This window comes from Bos indicus, chromosome 1 (genome assembly GCF_029378745.1).
Source record: "Bos indicus isolate NIAB-ARS_2022 breed Sahiwal x Tharparkar chromosome 1, NIAB-ARS_B.indTharparkar_mat_pri_1.0, whole genome shotgun sequence".
NCBI classification, from domain to species: Eukaryota; Metazoa; Chordata; class Mammalia; order Artiodactyla; family Bovidae; genus Bos; species Bos indicus.
Genome location: NC_091760.1, coordinates 136,403,317 through 136,423,081, shown reverse-complemented (window position 1 = coordinate 136,423,081; position 19,765 = coordinate 136,403,317). Strand labels below are relative to the sequence as shown.

Below are 19,765 nucleotides of genomic sequence, written 5' to 3'. Positions count from 1 at the left end.
TCAGCTACTTCTGCTCAGCAGTAAAACAGATGGAAGAACTCCCAGATGGTGGCCAAGAGGTCAAGGAGGAGCCGGGTACCAGCTCAGGCAGAAGGTGGTCCTTTCCCTCTCTGGCTTTGCTTAGTGCTCTGACTTTTTTTGCCAAGTGAGTAACGCTGATAATAAGTTCTGGCGGCAACATCAGGCCCTTTCATCCTCAAATATGCCAACCTCAAACTTGGAATTGGGCAATATCCCTGCCTCAGAGCTGCTCATGAAAGAAGAGTAGGAACAGAGGTGGAGCAGCCACAGAGTCAAAGCACCGGGAGTGAGCAGAGGCCAGCGCTGTGGAGAGGCTGCAGGTGGAAGAAAGGGGACCGTGGAGGCTTAAGTCTCCACTGAAATTAGTGGTCTCCACGGGAGAAAACAGCGGCTTATACCTCCATTGGCGAGGGCTGTCAACTGGAGGCAAGGAGAAGTCAAAACTATTGAAAGGCAAAAGGATTCAAATTTCAAATGGGCCTGATTTTAATATTTCCCCTACTCTCACAGTCTCTCTTTCTGTCCCTTGCAGAGAAGGAGTCCATACTCTGAGGATCTACCTATTTGGGGAAACTACCAGAAACAGGGAATCTGGATCCAGGCCAGGTTTCTCTCCGCACAGCACTTGGGGTCCTAGCAGTTTTTTATTTTGTTTAAAAAAAAAAAAAAAAAGATATGAGAAGAACCCTCCCCACTGAATACATGAAAGGCCACAGGGTCACTGTTGTGATTCACAACCTGGTATCCCTGAAAGGCGGAGAGAGGAAGAACCTGAGCAGTTTTAGAGCCTGTAAAAGCTTGAATACATTTACCCAAGACAAACCACTCAGTCTGTTTCTCGATAAATACAATGAAGTGAGAGCAGGCCCGTGAGGTAATCACTCTGTTAGCAGATCTATAAGGGACACTGAAGGATCATTAGAAATGTAACTAAAGAGAGAAAGATACATTGAGAGTTCCTCTGAGGGAGAGTGATGTGTAAGATTGGAAAAATTCCTTGGATGCAACAGGCGAGGGGAAGGAGGCCTGAGGCTCTTGATTGAGTAATATAGGTGGTCAGTAAGCTGCTTTCTAAGAAAAGTTGTTTTTTATTTCTTGGGGGCTCTTCTTTTGCTACATAGAGTCTCTGAGAGGGAGCAGAATTGCTGAAGAAAATAAGGGAGAGACTGAGTCCTGTCACTTGGGGCCTCTAGGCCCTTCCCACACGCTAAGTTTAGTCACTCTTAAATCTCTTAAGATCTGTTAAAACGTCAGGTCCATGTTGAGGAAGCGGGCAGAGGAGTCTAGATAATAGGGGTGTCCTGCAAAGACTGGGGATTATTAAGCCGGGGAGACTGAGGCCCCACAGACCTGAAGACAAGTTCTTCCTTGATGGCTCTACATCTCGATTCCTCATCTGGATAATGAGGATACTTGGACACTTTCTTCAATGATAAATTGTCTCTAAGAATAAAACACTGGTAGCCTTCCTGCAGAAATTAAAAAGAAAAGGATGAGTACTGTCTCTACTACTGTGTAACACTGGGCAGAGGTAGTAGTCAATGCGATCAGAAAACAATTGGAAAGCACCAAGAATTTGAATACAAGAGGGAAAATGGTGGTCTTCCTGGAGTATCCGAAAGGTTCCATGTGAAAACTTTACCACAAACAATAACATAATTTTAGTGAAGTACCAGGTTACTTAGAAAATTAAAAGTCAATGCCATTATATCTATAAATAAAAAAGATACAATGAAAGAGAAAAATCTTACTTATGATAGCAAAAAATAAAATGAAATGCCTTTACATAAATTTAACAAGAAATGTCCAAAATTTATATGAGACCACCATAAAACTCTCCTGAAAGACCCAAATGGAAAGAAATACCATGCACTGAAATAAAAAGACTTGAAAGCATAAAGATCCCAGTTCTCCCTATTGATTTATAAATGTGATGCAATTCTAATTTTTAAAACAGTAACATTGCTTTTTTAGAGCTAGATGGGTTCACTATAAATTTCATTTGTAAGAGGAAAAAGGCAAGAAGAGCCAAGAAGAAAAACTAAAAAAGAAGAGAAAGCTCTTCCAGATAATAAAACATACTAGAAAGTCTCAATCATTAAAGTAAACTAAGGATAGAAAGGCCACTGAAACATAAGACAAAATTTAAAAGTAAGCCCCACTGCATATGGAAATTAGTATTGATCAAGGCAGCCTTTGCAACCAAGCCTTTTCAGTGAGTGGTATTCAGGAAACTAGATAGTCATAAGGAAAATAATAAAATCATACCCATTCCTCACTATATTTTAGGATCAATCCCAAATTCATTCTAGATTTAAATGTAAAAGAGGAAGCCACGCAAGGCTAAATTCTTTATAACTTGGCTGTGGGGACATTTTTTTCTTGATATAATTCAAAATCTAAAAGCAAACTTACTGATCTTTTAAAATATTGATAAATTTGATTACCAAAGTTTTTTAAATTTTGCATTCTCAAACAACAACATAAGCATAACTGAAAAATAGATGGCAAACTAAAAAATAAGTATTTGAAACTTAGAATATAAAGGGTTAATATCTCCATTATACAGACAGCATTTAAAATTTAAGGATTAAAAAAAGTCAGCAACACTCTTATTTTTAAGTGGGCTAGAGATATGAATAGACCGTTTACATAAAAAAATTAAAAGAAAAAAATTTACAATCAACTAATTTCTTTTAATTAGAGGATAATTACTTTACAATATTTTGATGGTTTTTGCCATACATTGACATGAATCAGCCACGGGTGCACAGGTGTTCCCCCATCTTGAACTCTCCTCTCTAAAGTTAAAATGTTTTTTAACCACATAAAAGAATGCTCAATTTCAGTCATAATAGTAAAATACAAAAAATAAAACAAAATGAAAACCTACCTGAGATCATTTATATCTATCAGATTGGCAAAGCTCCACAAATGTGTCAGTCTGTTTTGTTGGTGAAGCTCTGTGCTCTGCTGTGCTCAGTCGCTCAGTCATGTCCGACTCTTTGCGACCCCATGGACTAGAGTCCGCCAGTCTCCTCTGCCCATGAGATTTTCCTGGCAAGAATACTGAAGTGTGTTGCCATTTCCTACTCCAGGGGATCTTCCCAACCCAGGGATTGAACCCACATCTCTACGTCTCCCACATTGTCATGAGGATTCTTTACCACTGTCCCACCTGGGAAGCCCAGGTGAAGCTCTAGGGAAGTTCATATAATACTGATGGGAATAGAAAATATTGCAATCACTTGTGAAGAAGAATTTGGCAACATCTATACAAATGTATATGCATTTATGTATATTGAAGTTGATCCAGCAATCCCACTTCTAAGACTCTCTCCCAATGACACACTGGCAAGAACATGAACAAGAAGTATGCATAAGACTATTTATTTCAATTCTATGAATAATGGCAAAAAATTGGAAGCAACCCAACTACCTATCAGTAGGGACTAGTTGAATAAGCTATGAATTATATATCCACAAAAGAAATGAGAAATAACTCTGTAAACTATTATGGAAAATCTCCAGGATATGTTGTTGGGTTAAAAAGCAAGGTGGAGAGAATATGTATGTTATTGACCACTTATCTAAGAAAGAGGAAGGGATATGAGTACATGCATACATATTGCCTTATAATTGAAAAAAAAATTTTAACATGTTTTTAAATGATCACTTACAGGAAGCAGGTAGAGGGAAAAGAAATAGACACTAGAGTTGTTTTAATTTATCTTGTTATGTGGAGATGACTTTGGGGCCATGCAAATATTTTACAGAATTATAAAACAAAATTAAATCTTAAAGAGAAAGCTCTAAAAACCAAAAAGAAAAAAGAAACAAATGAATCCAACTATGTTTCAAACTTATGGTATAATCACAAAGAGAAGAACTATTCCAAGTGACTTTTAAAATCACAGTAATCCCTAGTGGGGATGCAGAAGAGTACTGCAAAAAGAATTTCAAATTATTTCAGTAATCATGTTGTTGGTTGTAGGTCAACATAAAATAAATATATATCCATTTCCTAACTCTAATCAGTCAAAAGACTTAGAAACTATGGCCAACCCAGTGGTACTGAGCATTTTTAGCCTCTGGTTTTGGTCTCTAACCACCATCTTTCACTATAAGAACAGAAGCTCCTTGGAGAAATGGCTAGATCCAGGTTTGGGGGCAATGAATCTGAGAAACCAAGGAAACTATAAAGAACTACTAGAGTCACATTAAAAGACTTAATAGTCAATTTGAATAAACCCCCATTAATCAAAGATGGCAAAATACCAATAAGAATATTAACTATAGTAGATTGAAATACATAAAAATGTTTAAATCTATACATTCAGTATTGTACTCTTCCCCTCCAAAATCCACCTTGGAGTCTGCTGAGGAACCAACTCAGTTTTTTGAAAACTGGTAGATAATGAGCCAGATGTTTTTCCTGACTTTCCTATAAGAACTGTAGGTATATCATGGTTACAGTTTAAAAAAAAAAGAGAAGAAAAAGAAGAGAGGAAGCATCATTTTGTAGAAGTATTACAGTTAAAAAACAAATAAGAATGTAATTATTAATTTTATTTGTATATCATAAAAGTAATTCTTAAAACAGCATTTGAATATCACCACTTTGCAAATAATGTATCTAGGCAATAACAAGTATCAAATAGCTACTAATCTCACAAAAAAAGACCAGCAGACTTGTACCTTTTGATGGAGCACGCAACACCACCTATGAAGTAGCCTTGCCAAAAAAAAGAAAGAAACCAACAAAAAAGAAAATTGCAAGTGATTAAGTCTCAAGAAAAAACTACGGGAAATACAGAGGTCAGATGAACATGTTAACTGACACCATGGGGATGAAGTCAGCAAATCCAGGCAGTAGGAAATTACAGGGGTAACCATCCAATTTTTTCAGCAAGCAAAAATTACCAGGGGAAAAAGGAGAGATGGGGGATCTATAAGTTAAAAGAGATTAAATTGACATATCAGCCCATTGAAATGGACTTTATTTGGACCACTCTTCAAAGAAACTGTAAAAAATATATCAAACAAGTGAAGAAAGAGGAACTGGATATTTGGTGCTATTGAAGAATTGTATTTACTTTTTAGATGCTATGTATTTTTAGATTTGTAGAAGTTATGTGGTTTTTTAAAAATGCATGTTTATAATTTAGCAATACCGTACTGAAATATCTGAAGAAGAAATAATATCCAGGATTTGTTTAAAATAATCTGGGACAGGATGGAAATGTGAGGGGATATTGGTATAACAAAAGAAGAAAAGAAAAAGCCATGTGTTTATAATCATACTGGTGATGGGTATACGGGGATCCATTATACCATTCTCTTTTTATGTATGTTTGACATTTTCATAATAAAAATGATTGGCCCGTAGGTATAACATGAAATAATATATGTACATTGCTGGGAGCACACTTAATACCCAATTAAGTTTGTAGAATTGAATAAATGAGAAGATAGCGACATTAAGTGGGTGGTAACATAAACAACTATGTTTACGTGAGAGGTTCAAACCACAGACACTGCAGGAGTTGAGAGAGGAGTGGGGTACTGACTAGCCCTCAGAGGTACCCCCAAGAAATGGAGACCAAATGTGAGACCCAAAGAACCTGCCAGAGGGTAACCCTTCAACCCGGGCCCAGCGTGGACCAAGCCGGGAGTTAGGACCAGGTGTGACCGCCTGCAGGGCAATCTGCACTTGGAGCTGACCTCCCAACTGTCAAAGGGAAGGTCTGTATTGGACATTTGTTAAAAGTCAGCAAAACAGGTTTTATTAATATTCAGACTACGGCAGTAGGAGAGAGAGACTTCAGAATAGAACTGAGCTCAACTCCACTGAAACAAAAGGTAGGAGGCTTTTTAAATGCTGGTGTGCTACAGGAGAATGCTGAAGGAGGCTGAGGAGGGTGGTCCAGGCGATCCAGCCATCCATGTTTGCTAACTGGCACTTATCCAGAAGAGAAACACACATCTCACATCTTTATGACGGGCACAGACTGGAGCAAGGAGCCCCCTGAAATTAGCATCATACCAGGAACTGGGAGAGGGGGAACTATGTCCCCAAATGTTTGCATTTCACAGAGACGGCTCCCAGGTTCTAGAGGAAACATTCTGGGTTGTAGGAGATTCATGTCTCAAAACAATAGAGAAAAGATTTACAGTTCCATGTTTCCCAAAGTAATTGTCTAAGAAAAGGTAGAGCAGGGGCCTGTTGTCAGGCTGGAACAGTAAACTCTTTGGGGAGCTTGAGCTCCCTCAGGAAGGCATTTTAAGTGGGCTGAGTGGGAATGCAAACTAGTACAGCCACTATGGAGAACAGTGTGGAGATTCCTTAAAAAACTGGAAATAGAACTGCCTTATGATCCAGCAAAAATACTGGAGTGGGTTGCCGTTTACTTCTCTAGGGGATCTTCCCAACCCAGGGATTGAACCTGCATCTCCTGCTTGGCAGGTAGCTTCTTTACCACTGAACCACCTGTGAAACTAAATATATATTTTTTTAAAAAATCAAAAGGCAGACTGCAAAACCTATCTATGCTATGCTACCATTTGCATTTAAGGCAAAAGAAAGAGAGAGAGGAAGAAAGAGAGAGGGGTCCTTAAGGAAGGAAAAAGAAAGAAAGAGGGGAAGGGAAGAAGGAAAGAAGGGCAGGAGGGAGGGGGAGAGGAAGAAAGGTGGAGTGCAGCCTGTCCCTGGAAGGATACACACGTGGTGGCAATGGCTGCTTCTAGTGTGGAGCTGGGTGACCAGAGACACGGTGGGAACAGGCTTACTTTGGGCTCTTGCACCATTTGAATGATCTATCTTAAAAGAAAATAAAGTTATAAATAAAACTGCTACCAATGACTTGGGGTGAGTCCAGTCAGGTCCAGTGCTGGTGAAGCCCCGACAGCCTCAGAGAAGTACCAAACCAGGTGTGAGGAAAGAAGACTTTTCCCAACAGCCTTCTCTCAAAACAAAACCCCAAGAGCAATAGGAGAGACCCTCCACCGACCTACACTTTTCAGAAGAACTAAATTACAACAATCCAGGCAAGTGCCAAGGACAAATGTGATGCCTCTTTCCAGGGAGTTATTGAAAAAATGGTTGAACCCAGCAGAATGTAACCCATACCCACCCCCACTCCCCTAAAAGGTTTATGCTGATCTACCAAAGTTGACGACTCAATTGAGGAAAATAAAATCTAGTTTATCGTTGTCTGGCTGGAAAAAAGCACATAAAGACTCATTTACCTGGTTGTAAATGAGATGGTAGAGCAGAGTGTCACAAATACATTATTTAGCAGAAATGAGAAGTTATGTCAGCCATTATCAGTAAGTAACAAAAAGCAGTGTGCACAGAGTGGAAAACTCCATCACAAAACCGACCAACTGGTAGTTTTTATTTATCTATTTTAGGGACCAATGAGGAAAACATGGGGAGAGAAGTAAAGTTTAAAAGGCCCCCTTCTCAGCAGACGCTGGGCAAAGTTTCACCCGAGGCAAAGAACCCTCGCCGCCCACACCTGCTGGAGCTGTGTCTCCCAGCACCAAGGACAGAGGCCCCTCTCCCGGCACCCAGGCCCCACCCTCCCTTGCCCTCCCTGGCTGAGCAAAGTACTTCCAGGCCTCACCCCCAGCCTTTAATTGTGTTATTTCTTCATCATCTCTGACCACTTCAGGTAAGGGCCCACTGCTCAGGCCTGTTCCCAGCTAACTCTGAGGAGGAAGGTTATTTGATAAACAAATTGATTGTTACTTGGGGAGGGATGTGACTCTTAACTTACTAGTGCTGGTTTATGTTCCTAATAAAGGTGGAAAGGCTCTTTGCCCATGTGTGGCTGTGAAGTGTGAATGAGACAAGGAAAACAGGTTCCTGGCCTGTCCCCAGAAGCACTGCCTGCAGAGTGAATTGCACCTGATGGGATTTTAGCTCCCACAGGTACCTGGCAGCTCACCCAGAACCAGCCAGGCCAGGCCTTCGCTGCAGGGGGCACCCCTGGGCAACCCCCACTTGCCAGGTGGTTCACCAGGTACCAGCTGCCCTCTGGAGCGGGCATAGGTGCCCTGGGAGTTCTATACGATTCCCTCCCAAGAACCCTGCTCTCTGATAAAACCCATGGAGATGAACTGTGTGCTCCGTCACTCTGCGCCGCTCACGTAGCGCCTTCATCAGTGTGACACCAGCAGATACTACCAGGAGCTTTATTCACTGTCAGTGGATTCTCTCAACAGTGTCTGTGTCACCCAGAAAAATGGAGGCATGCCCACTTGATCAGTCTGCCAGGGCCGCCATAGAAAATTACCACAGACTGGGTGATACTGGGTGGCTTAAACGACAGAAACTTGTTTTCTAACAGTACTGCAGGCTGAAAGTCCGAGGTCAAGGTGTCTGCAGGATTGTTCCCTCTGAAGCCTCACTCCTTGCCTGACAGGTGGCTGTCTTCTCCCTGCGTCTTCACATGGTCTTCCCTCTATAGTAAAGTAAAGTAAAAAGTCACTCAGTCGTGTCCGACTCTTTGCGACCCCATGGACTATAGCCTATCAGGCTCCCCCGTCCCTGCGATTCTCCAGGCAAGAACACTGGAGTGGGTTGCCATTTCCTTCTCCAATGCATGAAAGTGAAAAGTGAAAGTGAAGTCACTCAGTCGTGTCTGACTCTTAGCGACCCCATGGACTGCAGCCTACTAGGCTCCTCCATCCATGGGATTTTCCAGGCAAGAGTACTGGAGACCTGTGTCCAAATTTCCTCTTCCTATAAGGACCCACTTATATCAGACTACCACCACCTCATTTTAACTTAATCTCCTTTTTAAAAGCCCTTTTCAAATGCAGTCACATTCTGAGGTGCTAGGGGTTGGGACTTCAACATGCACGTTGGAGAGGGGGGCGCAATTCAGGCCATTAACACCCACTTTATAGACAAAGAAACTGAGGCCCACAGAGATGCAGTTTCTCTGGGAGTTAGTGTTCTAGTCAGGACCAACTCAGTGTTGGCTGCCCCCCAAAAATTATGAAAAGCCTCCTATTAAACTCATTTAAAAGACCCCAGGGACTTCCCTGGTGGTCCAGTGGTTAAGACTTCACCTTCCAATGCATGGGGTGAAGGTTCGATCCCTCATGGGGGAGCTAAGTTCCCACAGGCCTCACAGCCAAAAAACCAAAACATAAGACAGAAGTAATAGTGTAACAAATTCAATAAAGACTTTTCAAAAAAAGAATAAATAAGAGACCCAAGATCCTGAAGAGTAGACGGGCCAGTGATCCCCTGAGTGCCTACTGTTTGATAAGATGGAGTCATAGTCAGTGAGAGCCCTTCTCTGAGAGGAGATTAAACTCTGGGATATGCCTCCTTTTTCTCTGCTTTTCTTCCTCTTCTAATTTGGGAGGAACTGCCAGAAACAGTGATTGATCCTTACCCAAGCTTGCTCTAACTGGAACGAACTGCTTTAGCGAGGACACATTAGGCTAGGCGCCTTCCAGCTGTCAGGCCGCTCAGTACTGGGACTTGAAAGTTTAATAGCTTGGCTGTCGGGGAATGGTGCGGCCCCCCAGGGATTTCTATTTTTCTTCTTCAGTGATTTTTTAATGCTTAGAAAAATGTGCTGAGCAGTCGGCCCTGAAGGCAGAACCTCTTTATCTGAATGGAGCTGAGGAGCTCCGGTGGGAGCCTATGGGGGAGGAGAGAGGGGTGCTCCTTGGAAAACGCTCTCCTACATCAGAGGCTTCCACAGACTGCGGGGTGGAGCCACAGTCTCCCTTGCAGGGGTGATGGCTGCCACCACACCTAGGTCCACGGGGCCCCTTGAAGTGCTGAGGGTTCTTCCTGGGAGGAGAGGCCACGCCCAGTGGGAGGAGCCCCCTGTGCTGACGCCGAAGGACCTGGATCTGAGAGCGAGGCAGGCACCAGTTACAGCCAGGCTGACCACTAAGAGTACACAGATAGGGGGACAAAGTCAGGTGTATCGCTTGCTGAAGCAGGAGAGAAACACTCTGAGGGAACCTGGGACATCTCAGGAAGAGGGATTGCAAGGAGCTTGTTGTGAGGTGTAGGCTTGTACTGGGCAATTTGGAGGAAGTTAAGAGTAAGGACTTGTTCTGTATCTGATGCTGTCAGGAACCAGGGGCTCTTGGATGATGGGGTAGCTTACAGTTTGGACCCAGAGGACAGGGTGCAACAGGCCTAGAGCTGTTGTGAGTAAACAGCAGTCCCTCACAGCACTGGCTGGAAGGAGCCCATTGAGTTTATGTGGTTGGAGAGCCTTGCCTCTTGGTTCAGATGCGATCATGCGGAGGCCTTGTCTCTGTCCGCCCCCCACCAGGATCGCAGAGCAGCACTGGTGGTCGCTGATACACTGTGAACATTTGTATTCAGGTGACCGTACCACGGCCCAGCTCTTAACTGCAGCTGCCTGCGGTCAGGCCCAGGGTTTTACATTCTCTGCCCAAACTGGGCCTCCTGAGCAGCCTGACCTCAGTGGGGGAAGGGGGGACTTGGAGACAGAGCTGGCAAGTCAAGATGTCTGCCTCACATGTGGCTACGCAGGGCTCTCCAGGCTGGGCCAAGGCGTGGTTTGTTTGGGAAGCAGGACTCTGATCTCAGAAATGCTGGGGCCCCACACCCCTGCCTGTCTCACCTTCTCCCCCCAGGGAATCAGTCGTGCACCTCTCTGTAAATGAGTGGAACAGAGTGACAGAGACCAGGCCCGACTTTGTCCTTCCCTAATATGAGGCCCTTATCTCAAGGTGAGGGGGATGACCCTATTTCACAGAATTGTGAGAATTCTGGGAGATAACGCAGGGAACCAGAAGCTTCCAGAAGGCAGGGACTTCCTGCCTCTCTACTCCCTGGTCTTTCTCTGGCACCCTAGACAGTGCCTAGCACATAGTAGATACACAATGAATATTGATTAAATCGACAGAGAGACATGACCCGCAAAGTAACTACTTAATAAGAGGTTTTCCATTATACTTGTTTGCTGGCTGCCATAAGGAAGCACCACAGAGAGGGTGGCTTAAACAACAGAAAGGGACTCTCTCCCACTTCTGGGGCTGGAGTTGGAAATCTAGGTGTCAGGGGAGTTGGTTCCTCCTAAGGTCTCAATGGCAACCCACTCCAGTGTTCTTGCCTGGAGAATCCCAGGGACGGGAAACCTGGTGGGCTGCCGTCTATGGGGTCTCACAGAGTCGGACACGACTGAAGCGACTTAGCAGCAGCAGCAAGAGCAAGGTCTCTAAGGGAGGATCTGTTTCAAGTCTTCTTCTACCTTCTGGTGGAGGCCTGCAGTCCTTGACCTTCCTTGGCTTGTAGATGTATTATTTCAGTCTCTAACTTCCTTTTCCCTGTGTTTCTGTGTCCAATATTCCCTCTTATAAGGACACCACGTCACACTGGCCTAGGGTCCACCCTAATGACCTCATCTTGATTGCATCTGTAAAAACCTCATATTTACAAATAAGGTTGCATTTACAGATACTTCAGCATATCTTTTGGCTGGTACACAGTTCAACCCATAACATCAGCTATTGTTTTTATCACATTACAGTCTTAATTTCCAACATTTTATCCTGTTTCCTCAAATGTCATTTAAAGGTCCCAGAAATGTCAATATTTCTGCACCTAATTCACTTCACCCTCACTTCCTTTTGCACTTGAAATCAGATTCCAAATCTGTGTGGTGTATGAAACCACACACATGGTACAGAGAACCCAGAAGAGTACTATTTATATATTAGAAACACAGTAAATGTCACTAAGTTGCTGTATGATCTTGGACAAGTTATTCCACATCTCTGAACCTCAGTTTCCTCAACTGTTAAATGAGATTGGGTCAAACTGACATCTTGCAAACACACAGGTAATAGGTCAGATTCTACTTCATTCCATGGACACCAAGTACGGGTGACTCCCACGTCTGTCTTCACTTCAGAGCTAACGGGCTGTGTGCCCTGCAGCAAACCCATTTCACTCCAAGTGAAATCACACTTACAACATGAGAGGGTGAGATTCTCTGATCTCCCAAGCCTTGGCCCTAGATCTTCTGTTACTGTTCCTCATTATCCCCAAGCCATGGAGGACGCCTAAGAGAAGAAACTGCCCTCCCATCAGCCTGGTTCCCTAATCTTTCGTGGCTATGCTAGTTGGCCGGCTGGGATAGGACTGTTCAGCATATGTTGGCCACCTGCTTCATTTTCAAGGGTCAAGTGGTGCCTGTGCTCCAGTACTGATGAATCAGTTTTACTGACCCGCCCCTTCCCGCCAACACACACACCTGCCAGAATATATTGGTCTTGCTAACTGGCAGTGAGGGGAGAAATTGGCTTACTGAGAGAGCACAGAGCCCACACCTGATCCATGATCACAAAAACCCAGATTAAATGTAACCAATAGACACCTGGAATTTCCAGCTTGAACACCCCCCAGCATCATGCCTGACCTAAAGGTGGTCCTGGATACAAGTGAATATTTTTTCCTGTTCTCAGATGGGAATCACGCTCCCATGGCCCACTGCTGTCATTCATCCCCAAGAGCAGAGGTTTAGTCCAACAGGTCCTGAATCTAACCCCTGGGACAATGCCAGGCACAGAGAGAGCGGAGGAGAGAGGGAGGAGGACAGAAGGAGACAGTGCCTCACAGTGATTCACGGTACAAGCTACAGAGTCCAAAAAGAACTGCATTCAAATTTGACTTTGCAATTGACTGGACTTGTGATGGAAAACAAATTTATTGGCCTCTCTGAATTTCAACACATCCTCATCTGTAACATGTGGATAATAATATATACCCTACAGGATTGTCATGGGAATTAAATAATTCACTGAAAGCATTTAGCTTAGTGTCTAGCCAGGCACGTGCTCAATTAACTGTAGTGGTAATTTATGTCACTGTGTGTAGTGATTAAAATGATAATAACTGCTTGGATTGTAAGGCCTTCCCAGTACCATCTGCTCAGCCAACTCTTCAGTACTGCAGGATGAAGGAATTAGCAGTTGTGCAGCAGCAATCAGAGAGGGATATCTTTTATGGGTGTCAGTTCTAGAAGGTCTTTAGGTCTTCATAGAACCATTCAACTTCAGCTTCTTCAGCATTACTGGTCGGGGCACAGACTTGGATTACTGTGATATTGAATGGTTTGCCTTGGAAATGAACAAAGGTCATTCTGTCATTTTTGAGATTGCACCCAAGAACTGCATTTCAGACTCTTTTGTTGACTATGAGGGCTACTCCATTTCTTCTAAGTGATTCTTGCCCAAGTAGTAGATATAATGGCCATCTGAGTTAAATTCACCCATTCCAGTCCATTTTAGTTCACTGATTCCTAAAATGTTGATGTTCACTCTTGCCATCTCCTGTTTGACCACTTACAATTTACCTTGATTCATGGAGCTTACATTCCAGGTTTCTATGCAATATTGCTCTTTATAGCATCAGACTTTACTTACATCAGTAGTTACATTCACAACTGAGCGTTGTTTTTGCTTTGGCTCCATCTCTTCATTCTTTCTGGAGTTATTTCTCCACTCCTCTCCAATAGCATATTGGGAACCTATCCAGGGTGTTCATCCTTCAGTGTCATATCTTTTTACCTTATCATACTGTTCATGGGGTTCTCAAGGCAGGAATACTTAAGTGGTTTGCCATTCCCTTCTCCAGTGGACCACGTTTTGTCAGAACTCTCCACCATGATCCATCTGTCTTGGATGGCCCTACTTGGCATGGCTCATAGTTTCTTTGAGTTAGACAAGACTGTGGTCCATGTGATCAGTTTGATTAGTTTTCTTTGATTGTGCTTTTCATTCTATCTGCCCTCTGATGGATAAGGATAAGAGGCTTATGGAAGCTTCCTGATGGGAGGTGGGGGGGGGGTGGATGTTGTTCTGATGGGCGGGGCCTTGTTCAGTAAATCTTTAATCCAATTTTCTGTTGATGCGCAGGGCTGTGTTCCCTCCCTGTTGTCTGACTATGGTGTTTGGAGATAATGAAGATAATAGCGACCTCCTTCAAAAGGTCCCAGGCACCCGCTACCACTCTCAGTACCCTTGACCCTGCAGCAGGCCACCACTGACCCACGCCTCCTTTCTGAGACTCCTGGACACTCACAGGCAAGTCTGGGTCAGTCTCTTGTGGGGTCACTGCTATTCTTCCTGGGTCCTGGTGCACACAAGATTTTATTAGTGCCCTCCAAGAGTCTGTTTCCCCAGTCTTGTGTAAGTTCTGGCAGCTCTATGGTGGGGTTAATGGCAACCTCCTCCAAGAGGGCTTATGCCACACCCAGATCTGCTGCACCCAGAACCCCTGCCCACTGCGGAGGCCACTGCTGACCCATACCTCCACAGGAGACACTCAAGCACTCAAAGGCAGGTCTGGCTCAATCTCTGTGGGGTCTCCTGGTATGTACAAGGCTTTGTTTGAGCCCTCCGAGTGTCTCTGGCAGGTATGGGACTTGATTCTAAACGTGATTTTTGCCCCTCCTACTGTTCTGCTGGGGCTTCTCCTTTGCCATTGGACATGGGGTATCTGTTTTTGGTGGGATCCAACATTCTCCTGTCAATGGTTGTTCAGCAGTGAGTTGTAATTTTGGAGTTCTCGCAGGAGAAGGTGAGCTCACATCCTTCTACTCTAGAACTAACACCCAAGAAAGATGTCCTTTTCATTATAAGGGACTGGAATGCAAAAGTAGGAGGTCAAGAGATACCTGGAGTAACAGGCAAATTTGTCCTTGTAGTACAAAATGAAGCAGGTCAAAGGTTAACAGTTTTGCCAAAAGAATGCACTGGTCATAGCAAAGACCCTCTTCCAACAACACAAGAAAAGACTCTACACGTGGACATCACCAGATGGTCAATACCAAAATCAGATTGATTATATTCTTTGCAGCCAAAGAAGGAGAAGTTCTATACAGAAAAAAACAAGACCAGGAGCTGACTGTGGCTCAGATCATGAACTCCTTATTGCCAAATTCATACTTAAATTGAAGAAAGTAGGGGAAACCACTAGGCCATTGAGGTATGACCTAAGTCAAATCCCTTACAATTACACAGTGCAAGTGACAAATAGATTCAAGGGATTATGTCTGATAGACAGAGTGCATGAAGAACTATGGATGGAGATTCATGACATTGTACAGGAGGCAGTGATCAAGACCATCCCCAAGAAAAAGAAATGCAAAAAGGCAAAATGGTTGTCTGAGGAGGCCTTACAAATAGCTGAGAAAAGAAGAAAAGCTAAAGGCAAAGGGGAAAAGGAAAGATATACCCATTTGAATGCAGAGATAAGAAAGACTTCCTCAGTGATCAATGCAAAGAAATAGAGGGAAACACTAGAATGGGAAAGACTAGAGATCTCTTCAAGAAAATTGTAGATACCAAGGGAACATTTCATGCAAATATGGGCACAATAAAGGATATAAACGGTATGCACCTAACAGAAGCAGAAGATATTAAGAAGAGGTGGCAAGAATACAGAACTGTACAAAAAAGATCTTCATGACCAAAATAACCACGCTGGTGTGATCACTCACCTAGAGCCAGACATCCTGGAATGTGAAGTCAAGCGGGCCTTAGGAAGCATCACTACAAACAAAGCTAGTGGAGATGATGGAATTCCAGTTGAGCTACTTCAAATTCTAAAAGATGATGCTGTGAAAGCGCTACATTCAATATGCCAGCAAATTTGGAAAACTCAGCAGTGGCCACAGGACTGGAAAAAGTCAGTTTTCATTCCAATCCCAAAGAAAGGCAATGCCAAAGAATTTACAAACTACCACACAATTGCACTCATCTCACACGCTAGAAAATAATGCTCAAAATTCTCCAAGCCAGGCTTCAACAGTACATGAACTGTGAACTTCCAGATGTTCAAGCTGGATTTAGAAAAGGCAGAGGTAGCAGAGATCAAATTGCCAACATCCATGGGGGCATCGGAAAAGCAAGAGAGTTCTGGAAAAACATGTACTTCTGCTTTATTGACTATGCCAAAGCCTTTGACTGTGTGGATCACAACAAACTGTGGAAAATTCTTAAAGAGATGGGAATTCCAGACCACCTGACCTGCCTCTTGAGAAATCTGTATGCAGGTCAAGAAGCAACAGTTAGAACTGGACATGGAACAACAGACTGGTTCCAAATCGGGAAAGGAGTACATCAAGGCTGTATATTGTCACCCTGCTTATTTAACTTATATACAGAGTACATCATGCGAAATGCTGGGCTGGATGAAGCACAAGCTGTAATCAAGATTGCTGGGAGAAATATCAATAACCTCAGATATGCAAATGACACCACCCTATAGCAGAAAGGGAAGAGGAACTGAAGAGCCTCTTGAAGAAAGTGAAAGAGGAGAGTGAAAAAGTTGGCTTAAAACTCAACATTCAGAAAACTAAGATCATGGCATCCGGACCCATCACTCCATGGCAAACAGATGGGGAAACAATGGAAACAGTTACAGACTTTATTTTTCTGGGCTCCAAAATCAGTGAAGATGGTGACTGCAGCCATGACATTAAAAGATGCTTGCTTCTTGGAAGAAAAGCTATGACCAACCTAGACAGTACATTAAAAAACAGTGACACTGCTTTGCTGACAAAGGTCAGTCTAGTCAAAGCTATGGTTTTTCCAGTAGTCGTGTATGGATGTGAGAGTTGGACTATAAAGAAAGCTGAGCACCAAAAAATTGATGCTTTTGAACCGTGGTGTTGGAGAAGACTCTTGAGAGTCCCTTAGACTGCAAGGAAATCCAATCAGTCCATCCTAAAGGAAATCAGTCCTGAATATTCGTTGGAAGGACTGATGCTGAAGCTGAAACTGCAATCCTTTGGCGATACTGGGAAAGATTGAAGGCAAAAGGAGAAGGGGGCGACAGAGGATGAGATGGTTGATGGCATCACCGACTGGATGGATATGAGTTTGAGCGAGCTCTGGGAGTTGGTGATGGACAGGGAAGCCTGGCGTGCTGCAGTTCATGGGGTCGCAAAGAGTTGTACACAACTGAGCGACTGAACTGAATTGAATCAGAGATGTACCCTTGGTGTCTGAAAAGCATCTCACTCTGTGATAGAAATCCAACAGTAGACTCTAGGCCAAATTAGAGCGGCTAGGGACTCCCTTGTAGGCGGGGCTGGGGGCGGAGGGCGGGCGGGGTCTCAGGCTGCTGTCTTTGACCAGATTATCTTGGCAAGTGGCGCCACCTTCTGGACCATCTAGGAACTGGCTTGAACTCCTAGTCACCCAGCTGCAAAATCTGATTTGTGCCAAGTTCTGGATGCCTATAATCATCCCTTCATTGCTAGAGCCACTCTGATCCAGAGAGGCCAGCCACACACTTCATACCGCCCCTCAGTCAGTCCGTTCATGTCAGGATTTTCATGACAGCTCCCAATTTCCTGAGGATTATAAGTCAACCATAAAATTGCACTTTGCCCCAAGACTTTGCATATTGTTATCTAGCAAGTCTGTTCTTATTCTCTCCTGCTTCCATTTGTGGTGGGAGAAACCACCTCCTCCTTTTCTCTTTCAGTTGCATTTTCTGTGGCTTTGGGTTTTAGATGAGAGCTTGAGTTTGCAGTAGGTGTCCTGAGTCCCATCTGCTCTCAGCTCACCAAAGACTTTGCCTGGGTCCCCAGTCTCTCCACCTTCATCTTCTCATCTACAAAAGGACAGACAGAATTACACCTGCCATCATGGCCCCAACTCTTTTGAAACTGAAGGAGAATAATATGAGTGGGGAAAACGCCCTGTCAGTGTCAGAGATTAGGCTGCAGCTCCTCAGCCTGCGGGTATAATTAGTGTCACATGTAAGTACAGAATCTTAGCAATAACGGCGTGTGCTGGCCCCACCCCCTTCCTCAGCAGCAGGCTCCACAGTGTAACCTTTGTCATGGTGGCTGCTGTGGAGCTGGCACAGAACTCACTTTTATTCTGTTCATTCATCAGGCATTGATGGGTCTACTCTGCACCAGGCACTATGGAGTTCGGACATTAAAGGGTCAAAATTCTTGGCCTCTAGGACCTGGAGAGCCAAGAGGGATGAGGAGGGAATAAATGAACCCGCACATTGTTGAGAGCCTGCTGTGTGCCGAAGCATAGTGCAGGGTGTGTGATGGGTGTCAACTGTGTGTTAAAGCGGCCTCTTGAGGTCCGCTTACAAAAGCAGCTTTGGTTTGAAAGGGACCTCTTCCAAGGTCCCTTTCAATGTATTCAGTGGGAGGTACATGCTGTCTCCTGCCCCTTGTTGAAAACATGAATGGTCTCAGGATTTTTCTGATCACTTATAGGTAATTAAAAATTCCATGCTTATTTTAAGTCCCAAAACACTGTCTCAATCCAGTAAACAACATGACTGGTCAATATATTATTCAACCCATGGACCCACGTTTTCCCTCCTCCCAGGTAGGCAACCCCCGGCCCCGCCCTGCCCTCCCCGCTGCTGTTTCTAATGCAGTCAGTGTGTAAGCAGGAAGGAAGGAGAGGAAAGGAAGGCAGAAAGGTTCTTCCTTGAGAGACACTGTTATAAGGTGGCTTCACAATGTCTGGGTGTGGCTGGAGTTTAAACCAGGTTTCTTCTCCTGAGGACGTTTCTCTTAGCTCTTTTGAGACGCCCCTCCCCCTCTGCAGGACTAGCTGCAGGGAGAGGCCTCTCCTCTGCTGGTGCCCCCACGGCAACCCCACCCCCAAAGGTGCCCTCTGGTAAACCCCTCTCAGTGGAGCCCAGGCTGTCACACCTGTCACAGGGTCTTGCCTTTGCTGCTGGGGCAGGTGAACCTCCGGGCACTGAAAGAGGAGTGAGCAGCTTCCCATCTGGGCTCAGACAATTTAACATTCTGTTACACATGCACGTGGTTTAGTCCTCTTGGTACTCTGGGGAGAAAGTTTCCTTATTCCCATTCTACAAACAGGGGCCTTTAGAACATCACACATCCACAGGTGACAAAGACAGGGTTTGAAGTCCTGTCTCTCTGATCAAGGCCATGTTTCTCCCATGAGTCCTTGCTATGGTCACTAAAGAGCAGAGGGACCAGCCATCACACCTCTCTGTGCCTTGGTTCTTCATCTTGCGTGATCTCCAAGAGCCCTTTGCATTCTAAAACTGCAACATGAAATGTCTGAGTTGAGGTTTCCTGCAAGCCATAGGCAAAGCAATCTGCAGGGCCTCGGCCTCCAGTGTGAGAGGCAGCAGAGCTCAGCGCTCCACTTCCTGCCCTAAGGCCCCACGTGTCCTGCACCTTAATCAGTGCAGGGAGAGACAAACCCCTTTTAACTGGTGCTGGCCTTCTTCTCCCTCCATGAGGATGTGCCCTGTACTGAGCAGGAGACGAATTTGCTTCCTCTTCCACAGGCTTAGTTCCCACCGCAGCTCCTGCTGAGAGGGTTCTACCTTGCTGAGCAGGATGCGGTGTTTCAAGAGAGGAACTTTCCAGATAGCATAGGTCTTCTTCTAAATCAGCTATCTCATCTGGAGAAAAACCCTGGCTGTCCTGGATGTGTTGGTTGTCAGTTGCCCCAAATAGAGCCCTCCTAAGGGATTTCCAAAGATAATCTGGGCTGTGCAATGGCCCTGCTCTCCTAACACTTGCTTTGGCGCCATCTGTAGGAATCAGTGCACAGCAGTTCTCTGCTGTCTCCATAGATCCTCACAGCCTCTCTGTGGAGTCAGATCCAGCGTAATTACCTCCTGTTACGGATGGGGAAACTGAGACTTTGAGGTGAGAAATACGTGCCTGGTAAAGGCCAGAGCCAGGACTGGAACCTTGAT

General features: G+C 44.4%; 1 protein-coding gene across 2 annotated transcripts in view; it reads left to right on the top strand.

The window, feature by feature from the left end:
* The window catches only part of BFSP2 (beaded filament structural protein 2), a 77,229-nt gene that overhangs the window by 6,392 nt on the left and 51,072 nt on the right, over positions 1 to 19,765 (top strand). The window lies entirely within an intron of this gene.